We start from the raw sequence: 23,492 nt of genomic DNA on the forward strand, positions 1-23,492 counted from the left end.
TGGCTGCTGGTCACATTAGACCTTCTAAGTCGCCTGTGGCAGTTGGATTCTTCTTTGTTAAAAAAAAGGACGGCGGTTTACATCCATGTCTGGATTTTCGTGAAATTAATAAGATTATCATACGCAATTCCTACCCATTGCCATTAATTCCAGACTTGTTTAACCAGTTAGTAGGAGCCAAGTGGTTCTCCAAAATTGATCTCCGGGGGGCATACAATTTGTTACGTGTGAAGGAGGGTGATGAATGGAAAACTGCTTTTAACACTCCGGTAGGTAATTTTGAGAATCTGGTGATGCCTTTTGGTCTTACCAATGCACCTGCATTTTTTCAGAACCTTATTAATGACATCCTGAGACCTTTGATTGGTAAGAATGTGGTTGTATATTTGGATGACATTTTGATTTATTCACCAGATCTAGAGTCCCATTGGCAGAGTGTACGTGAAGCTTTGCAGTTATTGAGTGATAATTCACTCTTTGCTAAGCTGGAGAAATGTGAGTTCGCTGTGCAGAAAATTAGTTTTTTGGGCTAAATTGTCTCCAGCGAGGGCTTTGAGATGGACCCTGTGAAGGTTCAGGCTGTACAGGAATGGCCTAGGCCTATTGGTTTGAAATCTATACAGAGATTTTGGGGTTTTGCCAATTATTACAGGAAATTTATTAAGAATTTTTCTGTAATTGTTAAGCCTCTAACCGATCTCACCAGGAAATGTGCGAATACGGCCCAGTGGACTACTGAGGCCATTGAAGCGTTTGAGTATCTCAAGGAGAGGTTCAGTTCTGCCCCTATCCTTATGCAGCCTGATGAGACCAAGCCTTTTTTGGTCGAGGTCGATGCTTCATCGGTGGGGGTTGGAGCAGTTTTGTCTTAGGAGAACAAGGGTGGAGTACATCCTTGTGCCTTCTTTTCGAAAAAAATTTCGGAAACCGAACTGAATTATGATGTTGGAAATCGGGAGTTGCTGGCTATTAAACTTGCGTTTGAACATTGGCATCATCTTTAGGAAGGCGCTAGATTTTCTATTCAGGTTTTCACAGATCATAAGAATTTGATCTATCTGGATGCTGCCAAGCGCTTGAATGCCCGTCAAGCTAGGTGGGCACTTTTTTTTTCTAGGTTTCATTTTTCTGTTACCTATATCCCTAGTACTAAGAATGTTAAAGCCGATGCTTTATCTCGCAGCTTCTCTCCTACGGTCGGTGCCGAGGTGGCGGCTTTGGAGAATGGGATTCTGAAAGCTCAAGATGATGCTCCATCTAACACTCCCCATGGGAGGTTGTTCGTGCCTAGAGCCTTTAGGAGAGATTTGTTTGTGGAGTGTCATGAGTCTCGGTTGGCAGGTCATCCAGGATTTTCGGAGACTAAGAGACTTATCAGTCGCAGTTTTTGGTGGCCTGAATGGCAGAAGGAAGTCATCAAGTGGGTGCATAAGTGTACTGTGTGTGCTAGGTCAAAGGCTTCACATACTCCTGCTGCGGGGTTGCTTTGCCCTCTAGAGGTTCCTAGTGCGCCTTGGATTTTATTACTGATCTTCCTGTGTCCGAGGGTTTTACTGTCATCTGGGTGGTTGTGGACCGTTTTAGTAAGATGTGTCATTTGGTTCCATTCATTAAGTTGCCCTGCGCCAAGACACTCACTAAGGCGTTTGTTAAGGAGATTGTCAAGCTCCAATATCCTACGGATATTGTTTCTGATAGAGGACCTCAGTTTGTGGCTCGCTTTTGGCGTGCTTTTTGTGACAGGTTGGGAGTCCATTTGTCATTTTCGTCTGGTTGTCATCCTGAGTCTAATGGACAGACTGAAAGAAAGAACCAGGATGTTGAACAGTTTTTGCGTTGTTTTGTGGCGGACAATCAAGAGGTGTGGTCTGAATTTCTGCCTATCGCAGAATTTGCTCTTAACAATCATACATTCGCCTCTGCTGGGTGTTCTCCTTTTTTGTGTTGTACTGGGAGACATCCATCTTTTGGTTCGTTCTCCAAATTGGGATCGGCGGTGCCAGAGGAGGAGAATTTTTCCGGTGATTTGGAGAGAGTTTGGACTAATGTACGTTGCAACCTTCAAGAGGCTAACAAGAAGTCCAAGAAGTATTTTGACAGGAAACGTAAAGAGGTTTTGTTTACTGTGGGTGACATGGTTTGGTTGTCCTCGAAGAACCTGCGGTTGAGGATTCCCTCTAAAAAACTGGGTCCTAAGTTTGTGGGTCCATTTAAAGTGCTTCAGGTTGTTAAACCGTCTGCTGTTAGGTTGAATGTCCCTACTTCCTGGAAGATTAATCCTGTGTTTCATGTTTCCTTGTTGAAAAAGGCTGACGTATCTGATAGGGACGCCACTGTCACAGTTCCTCCTGTGGTGGAAGACGGCGAATATGAAATTTCTCGTATCTTGAATTCTAGATGGCATAGAGGGAGATTACAGTATCTTGTCTCCTGGAAGGGTTTCGGTCCCGAAGACAACTCCTGGGTAAGGACGGATGATGTCTCTGCTCCTAGGCTTGTTAAAGTTTTCCATAGGATGTTTCTGGATAGGCCTGGGCCTGGAGGATCCAGAGGATCCTCATAAAAGAGGGGGTACTGTTAGAACCCTCCTGTTTGTTTTTTCTATCTTGTGGTTTGCGGTTACGTGACCATCTGCCTCTATATTCCAGCTCCACCCTTCTGGCTGTGCTGGACTTCAGTGTTTTACTCTTTCTCTAGCCTGGTGCTTCTGTGCCTTTCTCTGTCAAGTTCGCTTGGTCCTCTGGGACCTCTAGTACTTTTTGTCAGTTTGTCTTTTTGTGTTCTGCAACAACTTCTGTTTAGGAGGTGTCCCATTTTTGGCCCAGTTCTTAGTTCTTTTAGGGACCCCTCCCTTAATTCTATAGGTCTTCATTCAGACTAGCCAAGGGCTAGGAACAGGCAGCCCGCTTCATCGTAGGGATTCAGCTTAGTCTTACTGTAGGGACAGCTTTCCCCTATCTTTCCTTAGTACATATTACAGATCATAACACACGGCACCTCACGTGCTCGGCTCCACAGACCCTGCGTCTCTACTCCCTCTAGTCGGCTTGACTCCTCCGGTCCACTGTACTTGGCTCTTGCTCCCAGTACTGGAGCCAGGAGCCTGGACCCTTCCACACTGCTCTCCTGAGTGGGACTCTGCTCTCCCTTTCCCACGCAAAAGTCCTCGTCTCTCCCTCTCTCTAGCCACACCACCAGTTTCCGGTCACCTCACCTCCCAGCTCTCACTCTGGACATGCTCCCAACTTCCCAGTCACCTGACTCCTGTGCTGGAAGTCTGTCTTCCCCCTGCAATCAGAGGTACGGCCCCGACAGTTCCGGATCCCTTGTTCTGAAAGTACTTACACCCTGGTCTTCCCTCTTACAGTACTCCAGCAGTATATATACATCCATCTGAACTAACAGTCTGAGGACTAATTCAGCTGCATATATTAATTCTGATAGCTGGATTTAGGCAAGCAGGCAGGGTTTGTGGAAGTGTATACAACACAAGAGGGTCTATTGCATGTTCTGTCTTCTCCTGCTGTTACAGATATCCGTAGACATAGCTCCAGATATCAGGGGCGAGGGCTAATTTTTTTTTGTATCTTAATCCTGATTATTTGCTTAAATAGCAATCCAGAGTATATCATTTTACTGCTCCATTTGCTTGTTAGCACTGTAGAATACAGCAGATCTTTTCCATCATTAGACGTGATCTCATATTACAGCGATAAAAATCCAGAAATTTGAAGTGAACATGGAAAATATTATCCTTCATTTACAGTTTGTAAATGTGTGTCAGTGAAGCTATTCACATGTGGTCACTGTGAATAATAGGAAACTACAAGCCCGCAATTTTAAAACCGTGGGCATCCGTCAGACCTATCACATATAAGTGTGGTACAAATCTAGCCATTTGTAGCGAGCGTGAAAAATATTGTCTTCCATTTACAGTTTGTGGCAGTGTGTCAGTGAAGCTATTCACACGTGGTCTTTGTGAATAATAGGAAACTACAAGCCCGCTATTTAAAACCGTGGGCGACCGCCAGACATATCATATATAACTGCGGTACAAATCCAGCTATTTGTAGCGAGCGTGGAAAATATTGTCTTCCACTTAAAATGGGCAAGACGCTTGGCAAGGGACGGGGAAGTGGACGTGATTCGGATGGTGCATGCAGAGGCCGAGGCCGTGGGAAAGCTGAAATTGTGCCACAACAAACACCCACATCTTGTCGCTCGACCTTCTTGTCCCAATTGCTATGGGACCGCAGCACACCACTATTGAAACCAGAGCAGTGTCAAAAGGTAGTTGGTTGGATAGCAGATAATGCTTCCAGTAGCTTTGCCACTACCACCACCACCCTGTCTCCCACATGGTCAAGTCTCAGTAGCCGTGAGTCTGGACCGCATATTCCTCACCCTGATCCTCCTTCCTCCCACCATGCCGAGTGCCCGGAGACAACTGATCCCACACTTGGACACTCTGAAGAGCTGTTCACTTTTCCATTTATAGATTCGGGCCTCTCGCCCGGCCAGCTTGAAGCGGAGCAAGAGGAGAATGAGTGTAGCGATGCCCAAATATTTGAGCAGCCACGGCCACACGAAGGCGATATTGGGAAAGTGCAATTACTGTCACAAAAGGTGGATGATGATGATGAGACACAATTGCCAGAAAGTCAGGAGGAGGACCAGGGTGCGTACATGGAAGACGAGGTGGTGGACGATGAAGTCACTGACTTAACCAGGCAAGGGGACATGAAGAGCGAAGACAGCAGCACACAGGGGGAGGGAGGCATAGCACCACAACAGGCAGGAACAAGCAGTGTGGTGGCCACAGACACAAGGCAGGCAACCGTTCTCCGGAACACCAACATGACAGAAGTTGCCAGTCCAACTGTTAGGTCTTCCCGAAAAAAAACAAAAAGGCCATTTGCACCATCTGCCAGACCAGCATCAGCAGGGGTAGCAAAACTACCAGTCTTACCACCACCAGCATAATCAGGCACATGACTGCAAAGCACCCGGCTAAGTGACCAAACGCCAGGGTCCAGAAACAGAGTCTGCAGGTGACACCACTGCTTGTTCCGCTGTTGTGCGTGCACGGTAATCCCCCGTCCATGGCGCATGCAAAGATGCCTACTGCCCTGTACCTGTCATTGCACACTCTCAACTAGCACAATCAGCAACCACGTCCACTTCCTTTTCCCAGTCCAGTGTTCAGATGTCCCTACCCCAGTCCTTGGAATGCAAGCGCAAATATGCAGCCAACGCCCCACAGGCCACACTATTAAATTCACACATTTCGCAAATGCTCTCGAAATGTTGCCTTCTAGGCTCGTGGAGACGGAAGCTTTCCATAACCTGATGGCGGCGGCCATCCCTCGTTACTTGGTCCCCAGCCGCCACTATTTCTCCCGGTGTGCTGTCCCCGCATTACACAAGCACGTGTCCCACAACATTAGCCGTACCCTCAACAGCGCAGTTACTGGGAAGGTCCACCTTACCACGCACATGTGGACAAGTGCTTGTGGGCAGGAATGGTACATCTCGCTGACAGCACACTAGGTTAATATACTGGAAGCCGGGACCCAATCAGACCTTGGGACGGAACACGTCCTCCTAACACAGAGGAATGCGGGCCCTGTGTCAATGATAGCTGCCCCCACATTCCACAACTCCTGCACCTCCTCCTCCTCTTCAGCCTCCATCTTTGAAATGCCCACATCAGTCAGAAGCTGGAAGCACTGCAGCACTGCCTAGGCCAAGCGGCAACAGGCTGTGCTGAAGTTAATATTCTTAGGTTACAAACTGCACACCACTGAAGAATTGTGAACAGCCCTGAAAGAGCAAGGAGATCTGTGGTTGTCACCGCTGAACCTACAGTCAGACATGGTCGTGTGTGACAATGGCCGGAACCTGGTGGCGGCTCTGAAGTGAGGCGGGCTCACACAAGTACCATGCTAGGCATATTTGCTTAACCTCGTGCTTTATCGGTTTCTCAACACCTACCCATATCTGCCGGATCTGCTTGTTAAAAAGTATGCCACGTGTGTCCCCTTTTTAGAAAGTCAGCTCCAGCTTCCGCCTACCTTGCTGTGATTCAGTAGCATTTGCAACTTCCAGCTCACCGACTGGTGTGCGATGTCCCCATGCATTGGAACTCAACCTTGCAGATATTTTGAAGAATTTGTGAGCAGCACAGGGCAGTTGTTCAGTACCAGCTTCAAAACGTCCGTCGGTATTCAGGTCAGACTCCGCACATAAGAGCTGATGAGTGAGCATGGATGTCAGACATCTGTGCCGTCCTCCAAAACTTTGGTGAGTGGCGATGATGCCATAGTTAGCATCACTATCCAACTTCTCTGTCTTCTGAAATGATCGCTGCTCACAATTAAAGAGGAGGCATTGCAGGTGGAGCACGATGAGATGGAGCAAGGAACTATACAGGGTGATTCCACACAGCTCAGCCTCATCTCATCCAAACATGGATTGGGTGACAATGAGGAAGAGGAGGAGGAAGAAAAGGAGCTAGTTTCCTGCACTATAGACGGTACTACCCTCACAACTGTCATACCGTCTGTTCAATGTGGATGGCCTAAGGAGAGGGAGGAGGAGGAGGAGGAGGAGGAGAGCATGGTCAGTCGTCCTCTTGGTGAGGACATGGAAGTCTTGCCTGTTAGCTGCCTGGCACTCATGGCTGAGTTTATGTTACGCTGCCTTTCCCGTGACCCTCGAGTTGTCCAAATTTTGGGTGACAGTCTTTCTAGACCCATGCTGCAAGGAGAACTTTCTTTTTCTTATTCCCACGGGGACAGGTCTACAAAAGTGGGGCAGTACCAGAAGGCCCTTATTGCAGAATTCTTAAAAAAATTGGAAAACCAAGGAGTACAGGCGAGAGAGACACGAACACAATCTAGCAGTGGCAGGGGAACACTGTCAAAATTCTGGGACAGTTTTCTCAGACCCTCCCATTGCACAAGCCCTGAGGCGCAGGGTAGTCTCACAAGGAGGGATAATTTTACGAACGTCCTCCATGATTCCTCTGTGGTTTATAATTATTAGGTATCCAAGCTGGACACGTGGCATGAACTGGCTCTTTACGCCTTGGAGGTCCTGGCCAGCCCTGCAGCTAGCGTTTTGTCATAGTGGGTTTTTAGTGTCGCCAGGGGAATTACACTGTGTTCCGAATTATTAGGCAAATGAGTATTTTGATCAAATGATACTTTTTATACATGTTGTCCTACTCCAAGCTGCATAGGTTTGAAAGCCAACTACCAATTAATAGAGATGAGCGTTGTTCTACTCGAACTGTTCGCCAATCTCAAATTCGAGCTGTTTTGGGCGGTGTTCGAGCCGGTCGGCGAACACGAACAATTTGAGAAAAATTCGGCTGTTCGAGGTTATGTTCGATAACTGTTCGTGCACCAAAATCATAACTGGATTTTTTCTCAGTAATGATGAAAATTAATGTTAATACGCAGTTTGAGTGTACAGCGGGGCGGGGGGAGGGGCAGGGGATGGATCTCTGCAGGAACAATGAAGATCTCCATTTTTTTTTCTCTTTCCCGCATTTGCAGTGGGGAGGTGCAATCTGTCAGCCTATCAGCAGCGCACACACGGAGCGAAGTGCTTTTTTTCACACAAGCAAGGGCATGTGTGATTGGCAGTGTATGTCACATGTCCTTGCCCTATAAGACCAAGCCATTTTCCCCGTCGCCACCATTTTCTCACTGCTGCAGCTGCGTGTTAGACGGCACCGCTGTTGCTGTGTGCGCTATACCTTGTTAATTTCAAGCCAATTTTCGCACAAATATACAGATAGCTTGGGAGTAGGGAATAGTTGTGATTGCAGTCCTTTTAAGGACTAGGTTACAGCATTTCCTACGACTTTTATCAGGGAGGTCTGTGCTCTTAAATAGATAGGTTGTGGGAGTAAAGACTAATTGTAATTGGAGTCTTTTTCAGGACTAGGTTACATGAGTTCCTATCAGTTTTTGCCAGGCAGGTCTGTGCCAGTGCTGTGCAAGTTTTTTTCACAGCATTTGGCTGAATCTAGCAAAGCTAATCCTTTTTGGCCTATTGCAGAGTGTGTTAGTCAGTGGAGTAGCCTATCTGTGTTGCAAGATATAACACCTGTGTATAGAATACCAATTTTTTACTGCACCTAGTGAAGTAAAATCTTTTGGGCATAGCATCATTCTATTAGTCCATCTATACTGACCTCCATCAGGTTGCAAACTGAATATAATTTTTTTCTGCATCTAGCTCTGAAAAAATATTTGGGCTTCTAGCAGTGTGTGGGACTTGGTCTATTAGTCCATCTATACTGACCTACATCAGGTTGCAAATTAAAAATAATTTTTTTCTTCATTTATCTCTGAAAAAATATTTGGGCTTCTAGCAGTGTGTGGGACTTGTTCTATTAGTCCATCTATACTGCCCTCCATCAGGTTGCAAATTAAAAATAATTTTTTTCTTCATTTATCTCTGAAAAAATATTTGGGCTTCTAGCAGTGTGTGGGACTTGTTCTATTAGTCCATCTATACTGACCTCCATCAGGTTGCAAATTAAAAATAATTTTTTTCTGCATCTAGCTCTGAAAAAATATTTGGGCTTCTAGCAGTGTGTGGGACTTGGTCTATTAGTCCATCTATACTGACCTCCATCAGGTTGCAAATTAAAAATAATTTTTTTCTTCATTTAGCTCTGAAAAAATATTTGGGCTTCTAGCAGTGTGTGGGACTTGTTCTATTAGTCCTTCTATACTGACGTCCAGCAGGTTGCAAATTGAATATAATTTTTTTCTGCATCTAGCTCTGAAAAAATATTTGGGCTTCTAGCGGTGTGTGGGATTTGGTCTATTAGTCCATCTATACTGACCTCCATCAGGTTGCAAATTAAAAATAATTTTTTTCTGCATCTAGCTCTGAAAAAATATTTGGGCTTCTAGCAGTGTGTGGGACTTGGTCTATTAGTCCATCTATACTGACCTCCATCAGGTTGCAAATTGAATAAAAAAATTTTCTGCATCTAGCTCTGAAAAAATATTTGGGCTTCTAGCGGTGTGTGGGACTTGGTCTATTAGTCCATCTATACTGACCTCCATCAGGTTGCAAATTAAAAATAATTTTTTTCTGCATGTAGCCCAGCCAATAGTTTTGGCCTAATACCACAGTTTGGCCACTCAGCTCTGCTCGGTTACCATCCATTGTTTTTTTGTGCAAACAACTCCAGAGTTGTGAATTAGTTAACCACCAAAATGAGTGGAAAAAGGCCTGCTGCTGGTGGAAAGGGGAATAGGCGTGTTGGGAAGGGGAAAAAAGGTTGTGTCCGTGGGGTAGGTGCAGAAGAAAGACCATCTTCCAGCCAAACTAAAATGTCTACTTCTTTTAGCGGACAATGTGATAAGATCCCTTTCTTACGGCCACGCCAATCGCTACAAATTCCAGATGAGGCACAAAAACAGCAGGTGCTTCAACGGATATCAAGTGCTCCTTTAAGTGGGCTCTCCTCCACATCAACTTCAACATCACAAATACTCCAGTCCTCAAAGGTGTCACCCAAATCGCACTTGCTTCCTCACAGCTCCCAAATCTCCAGCTGCCCGTCTGAGTATGAGGTAGAACAGATGGTTGAGTCTGCAGAGCTGTTTACTCATACTATAGCCTGGGAATCAGAGGTCGACTCCAGCGCTTCTGTGAATCCAGACGAGGAAATGATCTGCACTGATGCCCAGAATCTTTATGAGTCGGATCCAGGACCAGACGCAGAAGGTTCTGACCATACTGTAGACCCTCATTCCCAAACTGTAACTCCTGTTGGTGGAGACAATGAGGAAGACGATGATAAGACTCAAATACCTGATTGGAGCGACAACTTTAGTTTTTTGTCAGGGCAGGAACAGGTTGGCTCTGAGGACGACGGGTGTGATAACGCACAGGGTGATGATGATGAGGTCGGAGATCCCACTTACTGTCAACCCACAGTCAGCCAAGAGATGAGGTCAGCAGAGGAGGTGGAGGAAGATGCTAGTGACGACGAGGTCAGGTTGCGCCTTCCTGGACAGAGACGTAGTACTGGAAGCACGTCAACAACTGCATCCTCAAACACAACTCTGCCTCTCACCACAAGTCGTGGTGGCTCTTCAGGTCGCATGGGTGCTAAGCCTTGCATAGCCTGGGCATTTTTTCAGATCGATAAAGATGACCCAACTCGTGTTATCTGTAACATTTGTCAGCAAAAGCTAAGTAGAGGCCAAAAAATACATAGTTTGAGTACTTCATGCATGAACCGGCACATGGACATGAAGCATAAGTTGCAGTGGGAAGCTCAGTGTGCTACAATGCGGTCTAGCCGGCCGGGCCAACCACCGTCTGCCATATCTTGTGCATCCGCGGCCTCTTCATCCTCTGTGACTGGGGGGACAGCAGTCACACCTGTTTTGGGACGCAGACCTGCCACCTCTTTACCCGCAACAGCCAGCGTGATTGGCAGGTCATCATTTTCTTTGGAGGTGGTAACACCAGCTGGTCTTGAGCGCTGTCCGACATCGATAGCACCACCTTTGGATCAAGGCAACCTAACATGTCCGCCTGCATCTTCCTCACAGACCGGCAGTTTGCCGGGGACACCCTTATCAACCCCGTCTAAGCACAATAGCCAGCCCTCGGTCCCTCAGATGTGGACAAGTAAAAGACCATTTCCTCCTAGCCATGAGAAAGCTAAGAGGTTGAATTTCACCATCTGCAAGCTCTTGGCTACAGAAATGCTGCCTTTCCGCCTGGTGGACACAGAGGATTTTCGAGACCTTATGTCCGTCGCAGTGCCCCAGTACCAGATGCCCAGTCGGCACTACTTCTCAAAGAAAGGTGTGCCTGCGCTCCACCAGCATGTCGCACACAACATCACCGCTTCTTTGAGAAACTCTGTGTGTGACAGGGTGCATTTCACCACAGACACTTGGACGAGTAGGCATGGACAGGGGCGTTACATGTCGCTGACTGGGCACTGGGTAACTATGGTGACAGCAGGACAAGGGGCTGCTGTCCAAGTCTTGCCGTCCCCACGAGTTGTGCGTCAATCCTCTTTATGTCATTTTTCCTCCACTGCTTCTGCCTCCTCAACCTCCTCTCGGTCTTCCACCTGCACCCAAAGCCTGTCTGGTCATGCCACAAGCTTTCTAACTGCGCAGAAGGGATCCTGCACACCTCCTTACTATGCTGGCAGTAGGGCTCAACGTCATCAGGCGGTTTTTACATTGAAATGTCTGGGAAATGTGAGTCACACAGCTGAGGAGTTGTGGTCAGCTCTGGAGAACCAATTTCATGAATGGTTGTCTCCACTGGACCTGAAACCAGGGAAGGCCGTGTGCGACAATGCTGCAAACCTGGGTGCGGCCCTTCGCCGGGGCAATGTCACACACGTGCCTTGTATGGCTCACGTGTTGAACCTGGTTGTCCAGCAATTTTTAGCCCACTATCCCAGACTAGATGGCCTTCTGCAGAGGGCACGGTCGCTGTGTGCTCACTTCCGCCGTTCGCATCCCGCAGCTCAGCGACTTACATCTCTACAGAAGTCGTTGGGCCTGCCACTTCACCGGCTAAAATGCGATGTGCCTACCCGGTGGAATTCAACTCTGCACATGTTGCAGCGACTGTGGCAGCACCGACAAGCCCTGGTGCAATACGTTCTGACGTATAGCCTGGGCCAACGAGATTCAGAGGTGGGGCAAATCACGCTGGAGGAGTGGTCTCAGATCAGGGACCTATGCACCCTTCTGCACAGTTTTGAAATGGCGACGAAGATGTTTAGTGCTGACGATGCCATTATCAGCATGACTATTCCGGTGATTTACATGCTGGAGCACATGTTAAACAGAATTCGGAGTCAGGTGGTGGCACAAGAGGAGGTGGAGGAAGTAGAGGAGGAGGAGTTGTATGCGGAAGGGCTAACATCTGCAAGGTCCAGACGGTTGGCAGCACCAGGGCGGCAGGCATGTGAGGGTGGGGGAGATGATTTTACCAGGGCGCATGGTAGCAGCCAAACTAGTGAGGAAGGTGCAGGAGCCCAGGAAGAAGTGGAGGACGAACTGATGGAAGACTCATCAGATGAGGGAGACCTTGATCACATTTCTGTTGTGCGAGGTTGGGGGGAGAGGACAGAGGAAGGAAGCATGATTGTTACCTCGCCACCAACACAACAGGGACTTGGTGCTCCTGGATGCGCAACACACATGAGTGCCTTCTTGCTGCACTACCTGCAACATGACCCTCGAATTGTGAGAATTAGAAATAATCCTGACTACTGGGTTGCCACACTGTTAGATCCCCGGTACAAAATTAAATTTGCAGAAATTATTCCTGCCATAGAAAGGGATGCACGCATGCAGGAGTATCAGCAGAGACTGTTGCAGAATCTTACATGTGCTTTTCCACAAAATACCAGTGGTGCACGTAGTGAATCTCACAGTTCCAACTTGCCAACCGTGGGACCGTCAAGTGTTCAGCACTCAAACCGTAACAGAACCACAGTATCTGCTGGTAACATCAATTTTGCGGAATCATTTCACCACTTTTTTAGCCCATCCTTTGCAAGGCCACAGGAGACAAGAAGTCTGACACATAGTCAACGCCTAGAGACGATGGTACAGGAGTATCTCCAAGTAAACATTGAAGCCACGACTGTGTCACTGGACCCTTGCTCTTTTTGGGCTTCCAATCTGGATAAATGGCCGGAGCTAGCCACTTACGCCTTGGAGATCTTGTCATGCCCCGCAGCCAGCGTTCTGTCTGAACGTGTGTTCAGCGCTGCTGGTGGTGTGCTGACAGATAAGCGCACGCGGCTCTCCACTGATAATGTAGACAGACTCACGTTCATAAAGATGAACAAATCATGGATCCGAAACGACTTTTCTACCCCTGTGTCATCCTGGGGAGAGTAAAAGCTTGATGATTGGTTAAAATCACCCTACCAACCGTTTTAAGCTTTCAAATTACTAATCATGTTTATCTGTATCTTGACTGGAAAATAATTTGGGCTTTGTAGCAGTGTGCAGCACTGATCCTATTAGGCCATCTATAATAAGCTTCACCAGATTTAAAATTAAAAATAATTTTTAGCTGCATCTAGCCCGGAAAATAATTTTGGGGCTCCGAGATGCGCAAGACACATAAGTGCTTTCTTGCTGCACTACCTGCAGCATGACCCTCATATTGTCAGAATTCGAAGTAATCATGACTACTGGGTTGCCACACTCTTAGATCCCCCAAACTTTTCGATCAACCTTTTCATTTTAATAAAGACCAAAAAAATGGTCATTTTTGAAATTATAAGCATTAGCAGGTTGTTAGAAACTGAAATCAAACAGTTTTCAACTCAAAACTTTATTCTAGGTGATGTTACATTTTCACATAGGACCCCTTGTTCGAAAGGAGCTTCTGAACTCTCTCGTCCATTGAATTAGTCAGGTTTTGGATGGTTTCTGCTTCAATTGTTTTGCATGAGGACAGAATACCCTCCCAGAGCTGTTGCTTAGATGTGAACTGCCTCCCGCCATCATAGACACTCCTTTTAATGATGCTCCAAAGGTTCTGAATGGGGTAGAGGTCAGGGGAGCATGGGGGTCACACCATAAGTTTGTCCCCTTTTATGCCCATATCAGCCAGAGATGCAGATGTTTTATGTGCAGCATGAGATGGTGCATTATCATGCAGAAAAATGATCTTGCTGTGAAATACACGGTTCTTCTTCTTGAACCATGGCAGGAAGTGCTGTTTGAGAAAATCCACATACATTATGGAGTTCATCTTTAGCGCCTTCAGGGATCCTAAAGGGGCCGACAATCTCTCTCCCCATGATTCCAGCCCAAAACATTACTCCACCTCCTCCTTGTTGGCGCTGTAGCTGTGTTTGCGTGGGGTGTCCATCAACCAGCCATCCTCCACTCCATTCATCTGGACCATCGAGCGCTGCACGGCACTCATCCGTGAGCAAAACAGTTTTGAAATCAGTCTTCATGTAATGTTTGGCCCACTGGAGCCGTTTCTGCTTGTGTGAAGTGGATAGAGGAGGTCGACAGGATGGCGTATGCACAGCTGCAAACCTCTGAAGGACCCTGCATCTTGTTGTTCGGGGGACGTTGGAGGCACAAGCAGCTTCAAAAACTTGTCTGCTGCTATGACAAGGCTTTTTTGCCGCTGCTCTTTCAACCTGACGTAATTGCCTGTAGGAAAGAGTCCTCAATTTGCCCTTATCAGCACGCACACGTGTGTACTGTGAATCAGCTACATACTTCTTGATTGCCAAGACACTTCATCCTGATCATCGCACAATGTTGATTGTAGTCATGCCTTGACCTAAACACTCCACAATTTGTTGCTTCTCAGCAGCCGACACATCCTTTTTCTTTCCCATTTTGGCAGAAAATGTAGGCTGCTTAATAATGTGAGAGAGCCTTCTTAAGTAGTCTTGCCTTTCATTGGACACACCTGCCAAACTAATTAGCACAGGTGTCTGCAATTGCTTACAGTGATATAAAGAGCCCTGACACACATCACCATCAATGAGTTTAACTGACAAACAAACAAATTCTTCCCTTATCACTCCTAAACACTTTTTGCATAATAATTTGGAACGCGGTGTACATGTGCTTTTCCACAAAACACCAGTGGTTCACGTAGTGAATCTTACAGTTCTAACTTGCCAACCGTGGTCTGTATGGAATTGTTCAATAAAGGGCCCAAAATGAAGATAACATAGATGGGAGAGGTCTCTATGAATAGGAATTCCTAAGTATTTGATACCCTGTGAGGGCCAGGCAAAGGGAAAGTTGGACTGGATGGAATCCTATATGGATTTAGGGAGGGAGACATCGAGGGCCTCAGACTTCGCTGCATTGATTTTAAAATTTTACCATGTAACAAAGTGATCTATTTCAGCCATAACAGCAGGGATGGATATATGTGATTGAGTGATATATACTAGGACATCATCAGCAAATAGAGAGCACTTGTACTCGGTGCCTCCCACCTCAATCCACCTAATATTGGGGTTATGGCGAATTGATGAGAGCAGGTGCTCCGTCACTAGGATGTATAAGAGAGCGGACAGAGGACATCCCTGCCTTGTCCCATTGGTGATTGTGAAAGGTGATGAAAATGTTCTGACGCACCCCCTGGGCCTTGGGACACCCGGAGCCGGACCCTTTTTGGTGGATGCTGGTGGTTATAGTCTTCGTGGCGGCGATCCGGTTCCGTGGCTCAGGGCGGTCAAACCAGTGGCGGAACTATTTATGTGGTTTTGATGTTTAAATGTCCGACTACGCCACCCGTGGATTGCGGTCAGAGTGAACCGCCGCTACAGGGCAGACCGCTAAGGCTGGTGTTGTGGGTGCAGCAGAGCGTAGCATAACTCCCCACGGGAGGAGTATAGCCTCAGGGCAGTGTATGCGGAGGATGGGGGTGATGGTGCAGGGCAGCAGCAGTAACGACACGGAGTCAGTGATGCAGTTCAGGGCCTTTACTCACAGTTCTTATTATCCAGACCACGTCTGCAGGTAACGGCTGCCCACGTCGTACTGTGCTCACCAGGTGAGGGGCTCAGACAACTCCCAGATAACTTTGAAGCGCTTCACAGGACCCCCTTTGTGTGTCCTTTGTCTGGCCTTTCTTACCAACACTTCTGTCCGGCTGCCTCGGGCCTCCTCTTGGTAAACTTGGCGCCAGTTTCCCTGACCCTATGTGGTGCCTTCCTAGCGGGTGGAGCAAGGGGCTGCGCCACATAAAATGTCAGAGCCTCCGGTTTCTAGCTGAGGTTCGTTTCCTGCCTCCACTAGTTCGGGGACCGGTCTCCCCCTTTGGCCTGACCCCTCCACGCAGGTGGATTCGGGCGTGCAGTGGCGACTCGCCCGTCCGCACCCCTGGGATCCCTTCATTCCTCGTTCCTGGAGCCTTCTCCGCTCCTCTTCCTTCCTTCTCCCTCTTGCAGGCCTGGGCCTCTGTTACTAGGCCCGCCTCCGGAGCAGAGCTCATGCAGAGCCCCTGCTCCCTGCCACTTCTGCTCAGACTTCTCTGCACTGAACTAAGATGGTGCCCACCTTTTATACTCCCTTCTCAATGCACCCAGGAACTGCTTCCTCCCTGCTCCTGCACTGCAGGGTTCCCCTTCCTCAGTGTTCCCTCCCCCCACTCCAGCCAGGGACAGGGACTGTCGTGCCCATCTCAGGGGCATATTGGTCGCCCTGCCCCACGGCAATGTGGTGTAATGCATGCAGGTGTCGGGTCCTGATCCACACTCCATCCTTATCTGAGAGTGAGATATCACACCTCTGGGTGAGGTGCAATACGTCTGTAGCAACCGAGCCCTCGGTGCTACAGTTCCATTTATCTTCAGCCTAGGTGACGTATTGTGATACAGGGCCGTGATTTTGGCTATAAAAGGGTCCCCTAGACCCCTACCCCAAGCTTTTTAAGAGAATCATATATGGCGTGCCAGGAGACTCTATGGAATGCTTTCTCAGCATCCAACGAGAGTATCTACTTACAAATTTTTAACTGCATCTAGCCCAGGAAATACTTTGTGCCTAGTAGCAGTGTCTGCTAGTCAGCGGATTATCCCGGCTGTTAAGCAAGCTACACCACCTGTAGTTTGGACACTTAATTTTTTCAAAGGAAATGCTTCGGGACCACGGGATACTTAGTGAAGAGCATCAGGAGGCACTCCAAGGCATAGGGGCTGGGACTGGCACTAGGATGCCTTGCGGTGGACAGCCGAGCTCGATCCTTATAAAAGCTTTTTAACTGCAGCAGCTTTAGTGGACGCTACTGGAGCTGGAATTACGCGGCTGCTGGCATGAGACTTGCCCTCCAATAGATCCTTGTAAATGGATTTAAAGTGTATTCATTCAAATTAGAGGGACAATTTAAATTAAAAAGCTTAGAGCTGCCTCCACCACAGGGGGGCTCTCTCGACCCACCAGCGGACAGGCACCAGTATTGGGAGAGGGGGGCTGGCCGTCAGGGTTCACCGCGGCTCTGGCACAAACCCGGCGACACGGAGGTGGCACGGGCAGGAGCGGACTGGCCGTCTCGGCTTCTCACTTTTTGGATTTTAGAAGGGCATGACATGCCTATATCTGTGTCTCCCCCTCCTTTTACTCCTCCACCTCTTTTCTTTTCGCATGACTATATGTACTTGTCACTTTTCCATGTGTTAGTTGTGTCTTCTGAGCAGTTTGTCAGCTTTTGGACACCTTTGAAGGTGTTTTCTATGTGTTTCTATGTGATTTTGTTTGCCTGCCATTGGTTTTAACGGTGTTCGAAGGTGTTCGACGAACAGTTCGACGAACAGTTCGGCGAACACACGGGTGTTCGACGAACCGAACCGAACTCGAACACTACGGGGATGGCTCAACACTACCAATTAAGTAAATCTGGTGATGTGCATCTCTGTAATGAGGAGGGGTGTTGACTAATGACATCAACACCCTATATAAGGTGTGCTTAATTATTAGGCAACTTCCTTTCCTTTGGCAAAATGAGTCAGAAGAGAGTTTTGACGGGCTCTGAAAGGTCCAAAATTGTGAGATGTCTTGCAGAAGGATGCAGCAGTCTTGAAATTTCCAAACTTTTGAAGCGTGATCACCGAACAATCAAGTGTTTCATGGAAAATAGCCAACAAGGTCGCAAGAAGCGTGTTGGCCAAAAAAGGCACAAAAGAACAGCCCATGAATTGAGGAAAATCAAGCGTGAAGCTGCCAAGATGCCATTCGCCACCAGTTTTGCCATATTTCAGAGCTGCAACGTTACTGGAGTATCAAAAAGCACAAGGTGTGCAATACTCAGGGACATGGCCAAGGTAAGGAAGGCTGAAAAACGACCACCTTTGAGTAAGAAACATAAGATAAAACTTCAAGAATGGTTCAAGAAATATCTTAAGACTGATTTCTCAAAGGTTTTATGGACTGATGAAATGAGAGTGACTCGTGAGGGGCCAGAGGCTGGATCAGTAAAGGGCAGAGAGCTCCACTCCGACTCAGAAACCAGCAAGGTCGAGGTGGGGTACTGGTATGAGCTGGTATCATCAAAGATGAACTTGTGGGACCTTTTCGGGTTGAGGATGGAGTGAAGCTCAACTCCCAGACCTACTGCCAGTTTCTGGAAGACAACTTCTTCAAGCAGTGATACAGGAAGAAGTCAGTATCGTTCACGAAAAACATGATCTTCATGCAGGACAATGCGCCATCACTTGCATCCAACTACTCCACAGCGTGGCTGGCCAGTAAAGGTCTAAAAGAAGAAAAAATAATTACATGGGCCCCTTGTTCACCTGATCTGAACCCCATAGAGAACCTATGGTCCATCATAAAATGTGAGATCTACAGGGAGGGAAAACAGTACACCTCTCGGAACAGTGTCTGGGAGGCTGTAGTGGCTGCTGCACGCAATGTTGATCGAAAACAGATCAATCAACTGACAGAATCTATAGATGGAAGGCTGTTGAGTGTCATCATAAAGAAAGGTGGCTATATTGATCACTAATTATTTTGGTTTTTGTTTTTGCATGTCAGAAATGTTTATTTCTAAATTTTGTGCACTGATATTGGTTTACCTGGTGAAAATAAACAAGTGAGATGGGATTATATTTGTTTTTTATTAAGTTGCCTAATAATTCGGGACAGTAATAGTTACCTGCACAAACAGATATCCTCCTAATCACTCCAACTTCCAAAAATATTAAGCTTGGATATTTATGAGTCTTTCGGGTTGATTGAGAACATAGTTGTTGATCAATAATAAAAATAATCCTCTAAAATACAACTTGCCTAATAATTCGGAGCACAGTGTATAACTGATAGGTGCATCCGCCTATCAACTGATAATGCTGACAGTCTGACTCTTATCAAAATGAACAAGGGCTGGATTGGGACAGATTTCTCAACACCACCGAATGATAGCAGCGTAACATAAACTCAGTTTCAGTGTCTTTTTTTTGGAAGGTCTAATCCCATGCACCTCTTCACACCCAGACATGGGTATATGCTTCCTGATTTTGTCTATTTACTGTTGTCCTTCTCCTTCTCCTCATCCTCATCCTCCACCATCATATCACCACCATATTTACATATAACCATATCTATATCTCTTGCAAAGGGCATTGGAGCGCCTCTAAATTTTTGGCAGCCCTTGCATTCACTGCATAGGCAATAACAGTATGGGAGACCCACTTCCTATTAATGGGAATATTTTTTTCAGGAGGCCCTCCTCTAATTCTCTTACAAGAGGCATTGGAGTGCCTCTAACTTTTTAGCAGCCCTTGCATTTACTGCATAGGCAATAACAGTATGGGAGACACACTTCCTAATAATAGGATTTTTTTTTAATAAGGCCCTCCTGTACATCTCTTCCAAGGGGCATTGGAGTGCGTCCAAATTTTTGGCAGCCGTTGCAGTTACTGCATACACAAGAACAGTATGGGAGACCTGCTCCTTTATAATGGGAACATTTTGTTACTGAGGCCCTACTATATGTGTCTTCAAATTGGTATTGGGGTATTTCCCAAATTTAGGCAGACGTACTCACTGCATACGCAATAACTGTTTAGCAGAACCGCTCCTTTCTAATGAGAACATTTTGTTACTGAGACCCATCTCTATGTGTCTTCAAATTGGTATTGGAGTATTTCCCAAATTTAGCCAGCCGTTGTACTCACTGCATACTCAATAACAATATAGCAGAACAGCTCCTTTCTAATGGGAACATTTTGTTATGGAGGCCCTCCTCTATGTGTTTTTAAATTGGTATTGGGGTTTTTCCCAAATTTAAGCAGCCCTTGCAGTCACTGCATGGGCATTACCACTATGGGAGACCCGCTCCTTTAAAATGGGAACATTTTTTTTTACTGAGGCCCTCCTCTATGTCTCTTCAAAGGGGTATTGGGGTACGTCCAAATTTTTGGAAGCCCTTGCAGTCGCTGCATATGCAATAACAGTATAGGAGACCCACTCTTTAATAATGGGAATAACAAAGCATAACCGGATGATGGCTCTCTAACAATAGTGAAGGCTGACTGCTGGCCCTTTAAGAATAGTAAGGGCCGCCTGATGTCCCTATAAAAATAGGCTTTGTGACATTCAGAGTCCCTTCTTCATAAATGAAACAGGATGTGTCTGATCATGTCTTGCACACCACATGGGAAGATAAGGTATTAAAATGTTAAAATGACATTTACCAGTAAATGTATTTTTCACCGTTGAAAGCAATGTAAAAGTGCAAAAAACGCATCAAAAACGTAATGTGTGAACATAGCCCAAGGTGTGGAGGAGCATTTTTGCTTTTGGTTATTTATTTTACCTTATATATAAGTGTGTCACCCTGGCCTGGATGCCACAAAATCTAATAAAGCTGTGTCTGAGAGCAAGGGGGGAGGTTCTCTAGTCAGGGGAACATTAGCATGCAGTACCTCCTGTCTCAGGCCAGTAGGGGGAGCAGGCTGCCCCTATAAAAGCTGGTGCTGGGGCAGGGTTAGAGAGAACTGGATGACCTGTCTCAGTACTGAGACGTGTCCCAGAGCAGAGCAGGGACAGAAAGTTGTATTGCACCTAAGAGTAAGTGTGGCAGGAGGAGAGCCACAAGCCAGAGACAAGAGGCGAAGTGAGCCTGTCTTGGCAGATAAAGGACTTAATTTACCAGACTTTGGTGTCTGAGGCTGGGAGGATTCCACATCCTACAGCAGATAACCAGCCCGCAGGGGACTGTATGTTCCTTGGCCTAAGAAACCTGGAGGCTCTGCCACAACAGAAGGGACCAGTAAAGCCGTACCAGGCCGGGAGCAGAAAGGAACCCACGTCGCAGGCCATACAGGTGAGAGTACACGGAAAGCTCGGAAACGTGGGCTGTTGCCCTATCAGGAGGAGATAGCCAGAAGGAGCGCAGAAAGCACGGTAGGCCTACACCCTCACCCTGACCAGGGCCAATTTCCCCATTGCTCTCAGACATCCAGGTCCCCTCCTAGCCGGGACTGTTTATGGGTCAGTTTACCTGTTTTAGTAAAGACCCTGGACTGCAACCTGTTGTCTGTGTGCTCCTTCGCGCCTCCAGCACTACCGGTATTGGGACTCTCACCACCATCACTCCCACCATCCATTATACTGCCCTGGGGCCGCACTCTTCCCGTGGGGAGTCACACTACCCTAGCTGCACACCTCATCAGCCCCAGCGGTCTGCATGCAGCGGCGGTTCCTAATAACCGCAATCCACGGGTGGCGTAGTCGGACATAATCATCAGCGCATAACGGACTACCACTGGCCTGACCACCCTGAGCCACGGAACTGGGTTGCCACTACTACTCCCACCGTTTCCCTATTGCCCGGATCCGAGTGCCCCACGGCCCAGGGGGCGAGTCAGCTTTGGCGTAGTCGGCAGGATTGAAACCAACCCGCCACAAACGGGTATTGCGTGCCTAGAAAAGACTTTGCGCTTACCTGAAAAGAGGTTTCCCACCATCCGGAGCCGTTTCCTGCCATTTCCAGCCATCTCCCGCCATCTTCCGTCGGTTCCCACCATCTTCAGCCATTTTCCCGCCATCGGACGCCATCTTCAGGACGTCGCGCGGGAAGAAGAGGGGCGTGGCCGCCGAAAGCGCGCGAGACCTGAAGCTCGGCCCCACGCACCGACGCTGCGCAAGGTCCTGGAAGGGAGAGAGAGCGACGCTGACGTCATCAGGACGCGATGCACGGTCCTCGTCCAGAGCAGCACCAGCGGAGCCGCGGCCTACAGAAGATGATCGTTGGAAGGTAGGCCACACTTAACTAGGGGGAGGAAGATGTCGGACACGGAGGCGCCCACTACCACCAGCGCAGCTGCAGCAGCGGTGATGCCATTTTCCCTGCCCTACATCCCTGGAGCGGCCTGGCTGCCTAAGTACTCAGGGAAGCCCCATGCCCTAACTGACTTCAAGGAAAGGCTGTACAGTTTGTTCCAAGTCTACCCCCTGACAGAGGAACAGAAGGTCAGCATACTAACAGGGCAGTTAACTGGCGCAGCCCAAAGGGAGGTAAAATCATGGCCCACTGAGGAGAAAAGGACCGTGAAGGGTATTCTGGCCCGGCTGCGGGTTACCTTTGACACACGTACCTCCGCTGAAATTAAAATGAGGTTCTATGGATGTAAGCAGCGGGCACAGGACAGCATCAGAGACTATGCCCTAAATTTGCAGGAAGCCCTGAGGGCCATCCAACAAGCTGACCCAGGCAGCGTGCAGGATACGGATAAGCTCCTAACAGAACAGTTCATAGAAGGTCTGCTGTCTAGCGCCCACAGGACCCAGCTGCGCCTCATGTTCTTTCAGAACCCTGATCTGACCTTTGCCCAATTCAAGGACAGGGCCATAAGGGTGCTCCGTGAACCCGCAGCAAGTGGAGCTATAAACCCCCGGCGCCCTGCTCTCACCTACCACAGGAGGCGACGCTCTCCTCTATGGACTCCGTGGGGGCTGATGCACAGGCCCTGAACCAAGCCCCGTCGAAAGATCTGCACCACCAAGTCCAGGAGCTGACCAGGAGCGTCGCGGCATTGACCAGGACCGTCCAGGCAATACAAGTGGACCCGTCAAGACCCATCGAGCTGGCTTCAAGTCCGGAGGATGTCCCGTGGCGTCGACAGAGGAGGATCCTGTTGTTCCGAGGGAGGCCCACAGACCGCTACGCAGAGGATGGACAGCCCATTTGCCGTCGATGCAACCAGCCCGGACACATTTCCAGGTACTGTAATTTAAACGGGTCCAACCTGGGGCAGAGGGCCAACCCCCAGGCATAAGATCACCAGGCCCTTATAATTGGCGTAATAAGTACGTTGGGGGGCGCCCGGTTTTGCCCATGGTGCTGGACGGTATCCCCATGAGCGCCTTGCTGGATACTGGGTCGCAAGTAACCACTATCCCTTATGTACTTTTTAAGCAGTATTGGACTGATGCTGATATCACACGGTATCCAGACAGTAACTTGAGCATCATCGCCAGTAATGGCTTACCCGTGCCGCAGATGGGGTTCAAGAAGATGATCATTAAAATTGGTAAAGTTGAACTGCCGGCACAGGGAGTAATTATTGTGGACATTGACCGTCGTGAAAGTCAACCTAAAATAACTGTGGGTACTAATGTAATTGAAAATTGTCTTTCAGAGGTAATTGTAATTCTTCAACAGGTGGCGGTGAATGATAGTTCCAGCCAACAGAGAGTCCTCAACAAAGAGATAAAAGCCCTGATGAGACGGCAGCAGGTAGAACTGTCTGGGGGTGAGATTGGTAGCGTAAGACTGAGTGACCCATTCCCCATTTCCATGCCTCCCAAAAGTGAAATGATGATCTGGTGTCCGACTGCAATCGGGTTGAGAGGTAGAGACTACCAAGCCATGGTAGAACCCGTGTACACAGACAGCAGGCCCACCATTTTGACAGCCAGGGGGGTGGTTGATGTCCGTCATGGGAGGATGCCCATTCGCATTCTCAACAT

Source organism: Phyllobates terribilis, unplaced genomic scaffold (assembly GCF_046119375.1).
Source record: "Phyllobates terribilis strain yellow unplaced genomic scaffold, ASM4611937v1 Scaffold_3__8_contigs__length_932513732, whole genome shotgun sequence".
In the NCBI taxonomy this organism is placed as follows: domain Eukaryota; kingdom Metazoa; phylum Chordata; class Amphibia; order Anura; family Dendrobatidae; genus Phyllobates; species Phyllobates terribilis.